Consider the following 12,036-nt stretch of genomic DNA (forward strand, 5'->3'; position numbering starts at 1 on the left):
AGCCTCTACACGCAACTTCCCACTACTATCCTTGACTGGACCTATTTCTACCCTAGTCATTCTTTTATTCCTGACATACCTATAGAAAGCCTTAGGGTTTTCCCTAATCCTACCAACTAAGGCCCTTTCATGTCCCCTCCTTGCTGCTCTTTGCTCTCTCTTCAGGTCCTTCCTGGCTTCCTTATAACTCTCAATAGCCCCAATTGAACCTTCACGCCTTATCTTTACATAGGCCACCCTCTTCCATTTGACAAGGGATTCCAATTCCTTATTAAACCACGGTTCCCTCACACGACCCTTTCCTCCCTGCCTGGTTGGTATATACTTATCAAGGACACTCAATAGTTGCTCCTTGAACAAGTTCCACATATCAATTACGCCCTTGCCTTGAAGCCTACTTTTCCAAGCCACGCATCCTAAGTCGTGCCTCACCGCATCATAATTTCCCTGCCCCCCGCTATAACTCTTGCCCTGTAGTGCACTCTTATCCCTCTCCATCACTAGAGTAAAAGTCACCGAATTGTGGTCACTGTCCCCAAAGTGCTCACCTACCTCTAACTCTAACACCTGGCCTGGTTCATTACCCAGAACCAAATCCAGTATGGCCTCACCTCTTGTTGGCCTATCTACATATTGTGTCAGGAAACCCTTCTAAACGAATCTCGTCCCATTTGCCAATATTTGGCCAATATCCCTCTGAACCTTTCCTATTCACATTACTATCCAGGTTCATATTAAATGTTATAATTGTACTAATCTCCATCATTTCCTCCAGCAGCTCATTCCATATCCCCTGCGTGAAAACATTGCCCCTTAGGTCCCTTTTTAATTTTTGCCCTCTCGTCTTAAACCTATGCCCTCTAGTTTTGGATTCCTCTATCCTGAGGAAAAGATCTTGCCTATTTACCCTACCCATGCCCTTCATTATTTTATAAACCTCTGTAAGGTCACCCCTCAGCCTCCAATGCTCCAGGGAAATTAGCCGCAGCCTATTCAGCCTCTCCAGTAGCTCAAGCCCTCCAACCCTGGCAACACTCTTGTAAATGTTTTCTGAATCCTTTCAAATTTCACAACATGTTTCTTGTAGCAGGACTTTAAACATTAACTCTGCTTTCTCTGTACAGATGCTGCTAGACCTGCTGACTTTCTCCAGTAATTTATGTTTTTGGTTCAGATTACTAGCATCCACAGTTTCTTGTGTTTTCTTAAACAAATATAACATCATCAGTTTTGCATTCTTGCTCCAAGAGCCAGTATATGTACCCCCCAGTAGATCTACGCAGAGCCCAAGAGCCCTTCAGCAGTCATACAGGTTTTTGTTAGACTCACCTGCTTTTACAGTTAGGAATCTGTTTAGATGTGGCTTCAGCTCAATCGTCATCATAATAAACCAACAGGACATCCTGCTTTTGTTGACTATGTCCTGCAGATATATTTCCCAGTACATGTTTCAGAGCAGTTTTAAGTTACGTTACCTCATTCCAAAATGAAAAAAAAATGCTGATTTGCACATGACATTTGTTTCCAAAGCACTGCCTGACAAATCTCCTCTCTACCTCTTTGCAGCTATGATTTAATTGGTGGATATCTAGGATAAATTCCAAAATAAATGTAATGTGATGCAGAGTTTGTTTTAAATATACCACGTCACATATTCAAGTTGGCTGAATGATCTCTATTCATGGTATTGGAACATTTCTCATCTGAAGTGCTACAAGCTTTGGTGAGGCCTCTCCTGGAATATTATGTGCTATTTTAATTGGTCTATATGTTTATGGAAGGATACACTGTTTGTTCACTAGATTGATCCCTGGGATCAAAGGGATGTCCTACTACAATAGATTGAATAAATTGGGTTTGATTTTTCTGCAATTTCGAAGAATGAGAGTGATCCTGTCCAAACATCTAAGATTATGAAGAGATTCACTAGAATATAGATGGAGCGATGATTTCCCTATCTAAGGATTGAAAATAAGGAGCACAGATGTCAGGTTAGGGAACTGACCACTTATGACTGAAATGAGGAGACATTTCTTCACATAGAAGTTTATAAATCTCTCTACCTGAGGAAAATGTGGATTTTGTATCACTGATGATATTTAATCTTGAGACAGACAAATGTTGATTTCTCAGGGGATCATGGGATATGGAGGAAATGAAATTGAAGCTCGTATTGAATGGCCGAACAGGCTTGATGGGCCAGACAGTCTTCTGTTCCTCAAACCTAGAATCATTAGCAAGGACAATGTACAAATCCACTCTATCCTCCAATAACAGTTTAATTTCTGAAAAATAAGTATAAATGTGTTGCTATTTTTTGATTGTCAGATGATTATTAGAAATAGTCTGTGAACTGGCATAACTATGAGAACGACACCATAAATACAGTGGAGTGAGTCAATACTGAATATAGACAATGGCAAATGTTGAGTTATGTTTCACTCCTTCAAGATGCTGTCATGATATTTGAGTCACGAAGCAGTTAGCAAGCTATGTAGACCATCCTCACCAGTCATACATAAATAGTCATTTGACACATACCTTACTCACAGCTCTCACATGGCTCCTGGAGTGTGGAAATTAAAACATATTTCCATAGCAGCAACACTGTAAATTCTGTGACTCAATCTCCTTTTCCATCTATAAAACAAAAGGGAACCCCGCAAAATATTTTCTATGAAAGCTAACCTCTATTCTATAATAAAGAGATGAGACTCCAAATTTAAATCATAAAACCATCCACTCTTGCATAGCGATTGGCTGTTGTTGCAGAAGTTTATATAAATGAAAAAGACCAATTAAGGACCAGTTATGGGTCACAATGTCCAAAACCACAAGGAAGCCTGAGAAAGAAACATCACCCTGAAATTCAGCTGAAGCATTTAGAGGCTTGTCAGAGTGGGTGACATGGGCCTTGCACATGCTCACAAGGTACCAAATCCTGTCGATTTGCTATTAACAAGACAAAAATAGTAATTGGGCCTTTAAATATGTCAATCACAGCCAGTCAGTCTGCTCCCTGTTCCTCTGTTGGTAAGATTCAGTCCTCGCAGAAGTATGTTTTCACAAATTTATGTAAAGAGAGGAGCTTCAGAGTCAGCCTGAAGGCAGCAGGGACGTGGGGAAAGCAGCACAAAGCCCCCTTGACCTTACCTTTCTCCCATTTTGCAAAATGTGGCAGCTCTATTGAAGTCCTTAATAGACCAAATAATGGCCACAAGTGATTCATCCTGTAGCCTCTACCTCCCCGTCCATTTATGGAAGAAGCAGTACCTTGCATTTACTGTGGTAAGAAAGGGAAGACCTCCTTTGGGGAATCCCCTTTGTCCATTGGAGACACCCACACAAGAACATGCCATCCCCTCTCAAACTCGCTCTCAGATACATCCCCTTTGCTGTAGCTCACTGGTTAGGCCCGATGAATGCCCCAGATGTACCTACTGGCCTCCATTCACTCCTGTTCTTTGGCAACTGTCTCAGCAATGGCCAGCATCCAAACCTGGCACAGATGAGACTACAGAGCTGTTGGTCAATCAGACTGGCTCAGCAGCTCTCTATGGCAGGACCTTCCTCCTGGAATGGGTTTGGTAGTCTCACCTTTGGCTAATTACAGCACTGACAGGTCAAAATGACAGCGGACAGCCAGTATTGGTGGGCATGTGCTCCCTGCCAGCTCCTAAGATGGTGGTGGGGGAGAAAATTGAGACATTTGAAATGTGGAGAAAGTGAGGACTGCAGATGCTGGAGATCCGAGTTGAAAAATGTGTTGCTGGAAAAGCGCAGCAGGTCAGGCAGCATCCAAGGAGCCTGACCTGCTGCGCTTTTCCAGTAACACATTTTTCAGCTCACATTTGAAATGTGGGTTGGTACCTCCATTAACATTAGTGGTGACAACAATTTCATCAGAATACCGTCATACACTGCTTGGCTATTGCAAGTTTCACCCAATGGCGTAAATCATAGATGATAGTAGAACGAAGCCAGTCAAAGTAGAATATCAAGATAACTGTACAATGGACTGCCAGTACATTGTCACCATTTTAGACTATCTCACAGAGTCAACTTCTACCCAGTGTCTTTTTGAATTACCCTTGGGAAGTGAGTACTCTTGATCATTTGTACAAACGAGTGGTATCAGCAGCCATTTTGTGGTGTGAGTGGGAGTGTGGTGAATGTGAAGCCAGTGGCAGATTCTCTTCAGCAAGCCTGTATTTTTTTAATATTGAAGAATACTGCAGCCTCCTTGCTCATATGTTTATGTAACCCCAAAAGTTACCAGATTAATTTGAATTCAATTTCATACCATGCCACAGCAGAATTTCTGAACTTGCCCTGAGTTTCTAGCGCAGTACCGTAACCACTGGGCCTTCATTGTCATTGATCTTTGTAGTATCTTTAGACCAGGAAAATATAGATGAAAATAATGTTACGGTTATTAGTCTGATTTTACAGCAGCTGCCTTTGGCACCTTTTTGTGAGATACTTCTTTTAAAATGAGTTATCTCTGTCCATGAATTCAGAACACTCATTCTCTTCCTTCTCTTTCTCCATCCTTTCCTCCTGAAGGTAGTTTGGAGGGTAATAGTAACTCCCAGATATGCTTTAGACATTCCAGGAGTGTAATTCAATGAGTGTGTGTATGGTGAGTCATGGGTGAAGAGTTTTCAATTGTAGCCATCACAGCCTGAGTACAGCAAGTGTTGATGGACCAAGTTCTCACAACAAACTGATGCCAATGCTCAACAACAAACCCTCACTGACCCACCTTAACTGGTGGACTTGTGCGCAGAGCCATTTGAAGAGACAGTAAATCAAAACAGCATGACCCAGCGAGGTTCCTGAGGTCATGAAGGGAGATTTGAAGAAAGCTCAGAGATATGGAAACAGATGGTTTTCCTATGCTGTTCTGCCTGTGCTCCAGGTGTTTTGCCAAAGGGACCCTATCAGAGAACATGGATAGATATTCCACGTGTGTCATCTCATCCTTGGTGGCAAAGAACAATTCCACGTGTGTCATCTCATCCTTGGTGGCAAAGAACATGCTAAAACATTTAAAACATGTGTGGCTGAACTGATTCAGTTCACTTTCCTATGTTCCCCCAAAACCTTTTAGTCTCTTTATATTAAAAAAATCTAAGTTGTGATCTTACATACACCAGTGCATAGTGTAAAAATGCACTTCTTGAAATATTCCTCGTGGTATTAAAACAAGAACAAATTGCATGTGCTACCATTTGTGACTGCAAGTTACTCCAAATACATGGACTATAAAAGAAAATGAACAGTCATAAACAAAAACTGTTTGCCCTTCCAGTATGTCCCTCTCACTTTCATCAATCTCTGTACATGCATTTTGCCCATAATCTTTAAAGTGTTTAGGTCTTTTAATGGTGTATGTATACTGCTACTCATCTGTTATCTGTTATTCCTGGGGTGATATTCCTTCTCCAGTTCCAGGCAGTATTGTTCAGTTTCCTGGGTGTAAATGGAACTGCTTGGGTTTGCTGTACGAGGATTGATCTAAGTCCTTTCTCTTCAACACTAACATTGTAGTACTCCAGCATTCTGTTGTCATTACTAATCATTTAACGTGAATAAAAGCTGCTTGTTTCCTGTGCTCCAATTCCACAAAGTATCTTTTGCAATGAGCAAGCATAGAGGTTGACACTCTTATGACAAATTAGGTAAAAGCTTTGCTAGATAGTTCCTAATTCCAAAAGATCATTGCATTGTCTTCACATCAATTGATACCATGCTTCTACTATAGCTCTCACCTCACCAAGATCAATGCCAAGTCCCCTTGCTCAATGCATGACAATTGAACCTGACCTTGGGTAACTTCAATTATATTTTTTCTTGTTCAGCTTCAAGTTACACTGGAAAGCTGTCTCATGCTTTCTGTCTCTCTCTAGAATATGACTGTAATCTGCTACAACCTATTTCATCATATCTCCACATTCATAGCTTGGCTCAACATCCACAATTGTATCCACTCTTTGATGATCAATTTCTATCTTGTGCTGAGCATGTTAATAATCTTCTGAATCTGGGAAAATGTCTGAAACTCCTTAATGACATCCAAGACGTAATTAGAAAATAGCTACCTTCATTGAACTTCATTTGTGAGTAACCATCCTTCACATCAAGGACATTTAAGACCCTAGCCTTGGCAAGATTTCCCTAACAAGATTTCTTTAATAGTTGACATGGGATAAAGAGAGCTCTTCAAGCCTACATTGAATCTTTTGGATTCATGCTCATCCATTAATTTTTCCAGCATAGTTTTCATTACCACCAGGGTGCAACTTGAGTCTGTAGGAGTTTCATAGACTCCCTACAGGGTGGAAACAGGCCATTAGACCCAAAACGTCCACACCGACCCTCTGAAGAATATCCCATCCAGACCCATTCCCCTACCCTATTATATTTCCCCTGACTAATGCACCTAACCAACACATCCCTGGCCACAATAGGCAATTCACCTGACCTGCACATCTTTGGATTGTGGGAGGAAACTGGAGCACCCAGAGGAAACCCACACAGACACAGGGACAGTCGCTGGAGGCTGGAATTGAACATGGGTCCCTGGTGCTTTGAGGCAGCAGTGCTAACCACTGAACCGCTGTGCCGCCCAAGTTATAATTTCCTTGACTATTCCCTTCTTTTTCAGAGCCTGTATCGTGTATGAGGAGAAAGTGAGGTCTGCAGATGCTGGAGATCAGAGCTGAAAATGTGTTGCTGGAGAAGCGCAGCAGGTCAGGCAGCATCCAGGGAACAGGAGAATCGACATTTCGGGCATAAGCCCTTCTTCAGGACTTATGCCCGAAACGTCGATTCTCCTGTTCCCTGGATGCTGCCTGACCTGCTGCGCTTCTCCAGCAACACATTTTCAGCCCTGTATCTTGTATTTCAGGCTGGACTTGAGGGCCGCAACAAAGCGATTCAGTAGATGCTGAGTTTGTCCCCCACTCCCATCTACTCAAGATTGCATTCAGCTGAAGACATCCAAGATCCGTAAAACACATCTTGGTAATTTTTTTAGGATCTGCTCAGCAGTCAATGGTCTGGTTCAATAGAAGTTGCTACAGATCCCTTCGGGTATATGTTGGGAGGAGAACAGACTGCTTTGTGTGTGCTATCTGAAACTGTATATCTTCTCTCTTTCCATTGCACTGGTCTTTCAGCTTAGTTTATCCTCTAAAGATGAGTATCGTCCCATCATATGACCTCAAATTGAGGTCACCATCTGATCCATGTTATAAAGGTCTGTGAAGCTCGTCATGCTGCACTTAGTAGTGGGATGTCTATCTAATGCTTCATATTCATTGGATGAATGTGCTCTTCTTCTGCAGCTATCAGCTGAGCTTCTATCCATACTATGAACAATGGCCATGGAAGGTGACCATGAAGGAATTCTGGGACTTGCAGGTGTCTTAAGAACTTTCCCAGTAAAGATCTTTAGCTTGGTTCCTCTGATCATCTGGCATGAGATCATGAGGAGCTCCACAAATAACCTGAAGCAGTTGCAAAGGTATAGCTCCAACTGTTGATGTGAGCAAGCCCTAATTGTGAACTGCAGTTTTGGTCAATCTCACACAACAGCAGTTCCATTCTCCATGAGCTAGAACAGGACATTTTTATGAATCTGCCATTACGAGTTCTATTTTTAATTAAGTATAATATCACTGGTTGTGAAGTGACAGACTTTAAAGTTAGTTATGTTTGAATAATGCTGGTGATGTGCTCTTATATTTCACTCAACCATTACAACAGTGATGAATGTTTCAAAACTGCCTCATAGCCAATGTAAGGCACTATGAAACACTATGAAAAAAATCAGAAAGACCTGCGGATGCTGTAAATCAGAAACAAATATTGGAAAAGCTCAGCAGGTCTGGCAGCATCTGTGGAGAGAAATCAGAGTTAATGGTTCGGGTCCAGTGACCTTTTCTTCAGAAGAAGAGCTATATAAATGCAAGACTTTCAATTCTTTCTTTAGTTAAGAAGTAAGGAGAGGTGAAAAATAGAGAATAAATTTTCCTTCACAGATTAAATAAATGGGGTCGTGTTTGCAAAAATAAATGATGGGTCAAATGGCCTTTATTTTGTTCCATACCTTCTTATGTCTCTATAAATCTGACAGCCCATCTCTTACAAACTGCTGGCAAAAGACAATAAGTACAAGCTTTAGTGCACATGACATGGACATAGCCACGTTACTGATGAAACAGCAGATTCTATTACAGGCTGTATGCACCAAAATACACCATGAAAGAAAAGGTTAAACCCAATGTTTATTCCATTGAAATCTGAATCAAAGCATCAGCTGATGCCCACTTGTAATACAGTGGTTGTGGTTGGGTTAGATCACACAGGAATGTAGACTGCTGTGAGTGAGGAGCCAGCAGTAGCACCAATTTCCAGCATGAATAAAGCAACATGTTGGTCACTTGGATTGAATGATCTGACAGGATTTTATCAATGACATCAGGATATTCCCTTCTTACAAAACCTTCCAGTTACCAAAAGGTGAGAGAGAACTACAGCATTTCAAAAAAATACTTCAATGAATACATTCTTCTGTCTTCTACTATAATTCAGTTGTGATATGCTGACTTTGACACTTTGGCAGAACTCCCACATTGTTACTTTTGTGCTTGAAAATTGCATATAACCAACAAATCCAGCATTAAATATTAAAATTTTACAACCTGCTGACTAGGAACGTTACCTATGGTCTGTGAATCATTGTTGAGGACACTGAGGTACTCCTGTTAAATCTTTATGCAAGATGATTTCCTTGTAGAATGAATCTAAAGGAAGTGCAGAAGTGCTGAAAAATATAAGCCAGCCTTTTTTTTGTTTGCCTTTTATATTCGATAGAAAAGAGTAATGTGAAAATGGGGGGAAGGGGGCGTTGGCGGTGGGGGGTGTGGAGGGAGGGGGCAAAGAGAGAGGAATAAATCTTGCATTCTGGCAATTTACTGGCGTGGAGCAAAGTACATTCAAAAAATTATAATATAATGTTTAATGAAACCACTTAATGCTTAAACAACATGAGGGAGCAAGTCTCCTCTTATTTGCGTCCAGCTAGTTTTATTCAGCTCTTCTGGCAAGTGCAGCTATAAATAATTTTCAGCATCCGTCTTCTGTCCATCTTGGTCAATAAAAAAGAAACCTTTTTACTTTTTGGACTAGTCTCCCATTCACTGTTGCATTCTGTATCTAAAGTCACAAACCTGAATGATATAGGAGATTTGAACAGCTTCGTGCCATATTTATAATATATTTGCGGGTAACCTTATCGAGGTGTATAAAATCATGAAGTATAGAGATGAATGGAAGGTATTTTTCCCCAGAATGGGGAATTTCAAGACTAGGGGGCATATTTTTAAGGTGAGAAGAAAAAGATTTAGCAAAGACATGAAGAGCAACGTTTGTTTTACACAGCGAATGGTTTGTGTGCAGAATGAACATTCGGAGGAAGTGGTGAATGCAGGTACAGTTACAACCTTTAAAAGGCATTTGGATAAGTGCATGAATAAGAAATGTTTGATGGGATATGGGCCAAATGCAGATAGGTGGTGTTAGTTTAGCTTGGGATTATGGTTGGCATGGACAAGTTGGACCAAAGGGTCTGTTTTTATGCGGTATGACTATATGACTCTATGACTGCAAATGAGTAAATTATTTTAGAGGTTTTCCTACATAGTGCAGGACTCCTCTCTGCTGCACTCAGAGGTGTGTTGGAATATCAACATGAAAACATTTAAGTTATGCACAACAGTTAAACAGCACTTAGTTAAACTTGTTGCATTTAAAAATCAGACTGTCATGCTAGAATTTCACATTTATGAAAGTCACATTCATGTTAGAAACTAAAAATTATATTGTACAACTTTAAACAAGGCTATTTGAAAACTTAATTGTCCCTTAAAAGTTCACAACAAATTATTGCATTGCATTACAGCAGGAGAATAAGTACCTAATGTGGGAAATTCTGCTCAATACAGTAACAACTCGTCAGAATATTCACCTCACACTTAAAAGTTTCCCATGTTGAAATATCAGCTCAGAGAAGCAGCTCATAAGTATCATCCCTTCATGGAGTGATCTTTCTGAATGCTGATCATGGCACAATGGGATATCTCTCCAGTCCCTTAGAAGAGTGGAGATAGTTTTGCATGATCGGAATTTGCAATCACAGTCATGACATGGCAGAGCAGTGAAGTGGCTACCAGTAGCTTCCCCAAGATGGATCACCAGAGTTGGCAAAGTGCCCTGTATTTGCACTAATTGACATAAACAAAATTTCAGTGATGACAGGTCAGTGAATAGATGCTGTGGGAACAAAAATGTCACAACTATTCAAGAAATCATTTTTTCTTCAGTTAATACAGAGGTTGCCTTGGATACAGTGGGTAAAATCTTGTAGAGGCCGGTGTGATGTGAACTGTGGAACAATAGGATGGTAATTCTGCCGTGGCCAATCTGAACATTAGGAGCATCTTGCTCCATCTTATATGCTTTTAACAAATGGTGAGACAAGTTTCACCCCAGGCAGCGGTCAGTTGGCAATTAAGGGGAATTATTTATTTTTAAACACTTTGTTCACGAACAATTCACCTTATTAATATTCAACTTCCCATCTTCTAAAAGGCAGAAAATTAGATGTTGAGAAAATTCAACATGTCAATCAGAGTTGATCTATTCTTGTTCTGAAGGTAATCTGTGTTGCGCATGACAAAACTGCATTGCAGGGTACAATTGGCAAGCACCAACCTTTCGCAACCTACATTTGCCAACCTCTTACAACCAGTGTGGTACCTCTCTGATACCCTGGCAGTGCACTCTGGAAACACAGACTTGCACTGTAGGACACACCAACAACTGGCATTGTGAAGGCTGCTGCATAGGGGCATGCACCTAGCTCATGGATTGGACCAGGCTGCATCTCAGGACTGTTCACTTTCTCCTCTTGCCTTTGCTCACTTAGCGTCTATTTGCATGATTTGCAGCATCCATGTGATGTTGTGCCAATTTGAGTAGCTGTACACCAGGCAACATGCCTTGCTGGTCAGTAGGCCTCAATCAAGGAGGGACATCTTGCTGTATGGCAGTTATCACATCAATCTCACACCTGCATCATGTGCCAGCAGCTTATAGGGCAAACACACTGTACACACAACAAGTAAGCAGCCATACAGTTGGAGACTCATAGAGAAACGGCCCTCTGACCCATCCCATCCATGTCAGTCAAAAACAGCCACCCAACTTTTCTCATCCCATTTTCCAGCACTCGGCCCACAGTCCTTTATGCCTTGGCACTCCAAAAGCATATCCAAAAAACTTCTTCAATGTAATGAGGGCTTCTGCCTTTACCACCTTTACAGGCAGTGAGTTACAAATTCCCAGCACACTTGAGATAAACAGGTGTGCTCACATTTCCTCTAAACTGGTGGGCTTTTAAAGAGACAGGAGATTACATACAGACCCAAGTACCATACAGGACTCAGGACTGCAGAGTCCCTGATCCCTGGCCATCCTGTCCACTGTTTCTGTTGCACCTTCTTGCCCCAGGCAGCACACCAATACTTTCTGAAACCTAGACCAGGAAAGATTAGGGATGTTTTTGGATGAAGACCAGAGGTATCAGCAGCACCTATTGGTCTCTATATACCTTGTTCCTCTTAATTCCAGATCCCATGTTAATCTATGGTACATCATGTGTGGCTGTGAAATTGTGCGTCATGCTCAAACAGTGCAATTCAGAGACGCACAGAGTGATCAGATGGAATGGGAAAATACTGCCAATTATTAAAAAAAAAACAAAATAACACACACTGTATTGTCACCAGTGCAGAAAATGTGTTGGTCAGGCAGCATCCAATGAGCAGGAGATTCGACGTTTTGGGCATGAGCCCTTCTTCAGGAATGAGGAAAGTGTGCCCAGCAGGCTAAGATAAAAGGTAGGGAGAAGGGACTTGGGGGAGGGGCGTTGGAAATGCAATAGGTGGAAGGAAGTTAAGGTGAGGG

At 41.4% G+C, this 12,036-nt stretch overlaps 1 protein-coding gene across 3 annotated transcripts in view; it reads left to right on the forward strand.

The window, feature by feature from the left end:
• jcada (junctional cadherin 5 associated a) overlaps positions 1-12,036 on the forward strand; it is a 233,742-nt gene that overhangs the window by 64,239 nt on the left and 157,467 nt on the right. Inside the window, exon 1 of one of the 3 annotated variants that reach the window (XM_043690574.1) lies at positions 8,418-8,529. The exons of the other annotated variants lie outside the window; for them this stretch is intronic. The gene's annotated coding sequence lies outside the window, so the exon portion shown is untranslated. Of the gene's footprint in view, positions 1-8,417; positions 8,530-12,036 lie in introns of those variants that run through there. 3 annotated transcript variants of the gene reach the window in all.

This window comes from Chiloscyllium plagiosum, chromosome 5 (genome assembly GCF_004010195.1).
Source record: "Chiloscyllium plagiosum isolate BGI_BamShark_2017 chromosome 5, ASM401019v2, whole genome shotgun sequence".
In the NCBI taxonomy this organism is placed as follows: domain Eukaryota; kingdom Metazoa; phylum Chordata; class Chondrichthyes; order Orectolobiformes; family Hemiscylliidae; genus Chiloscyllium; species Chiloscyllium plagiosum.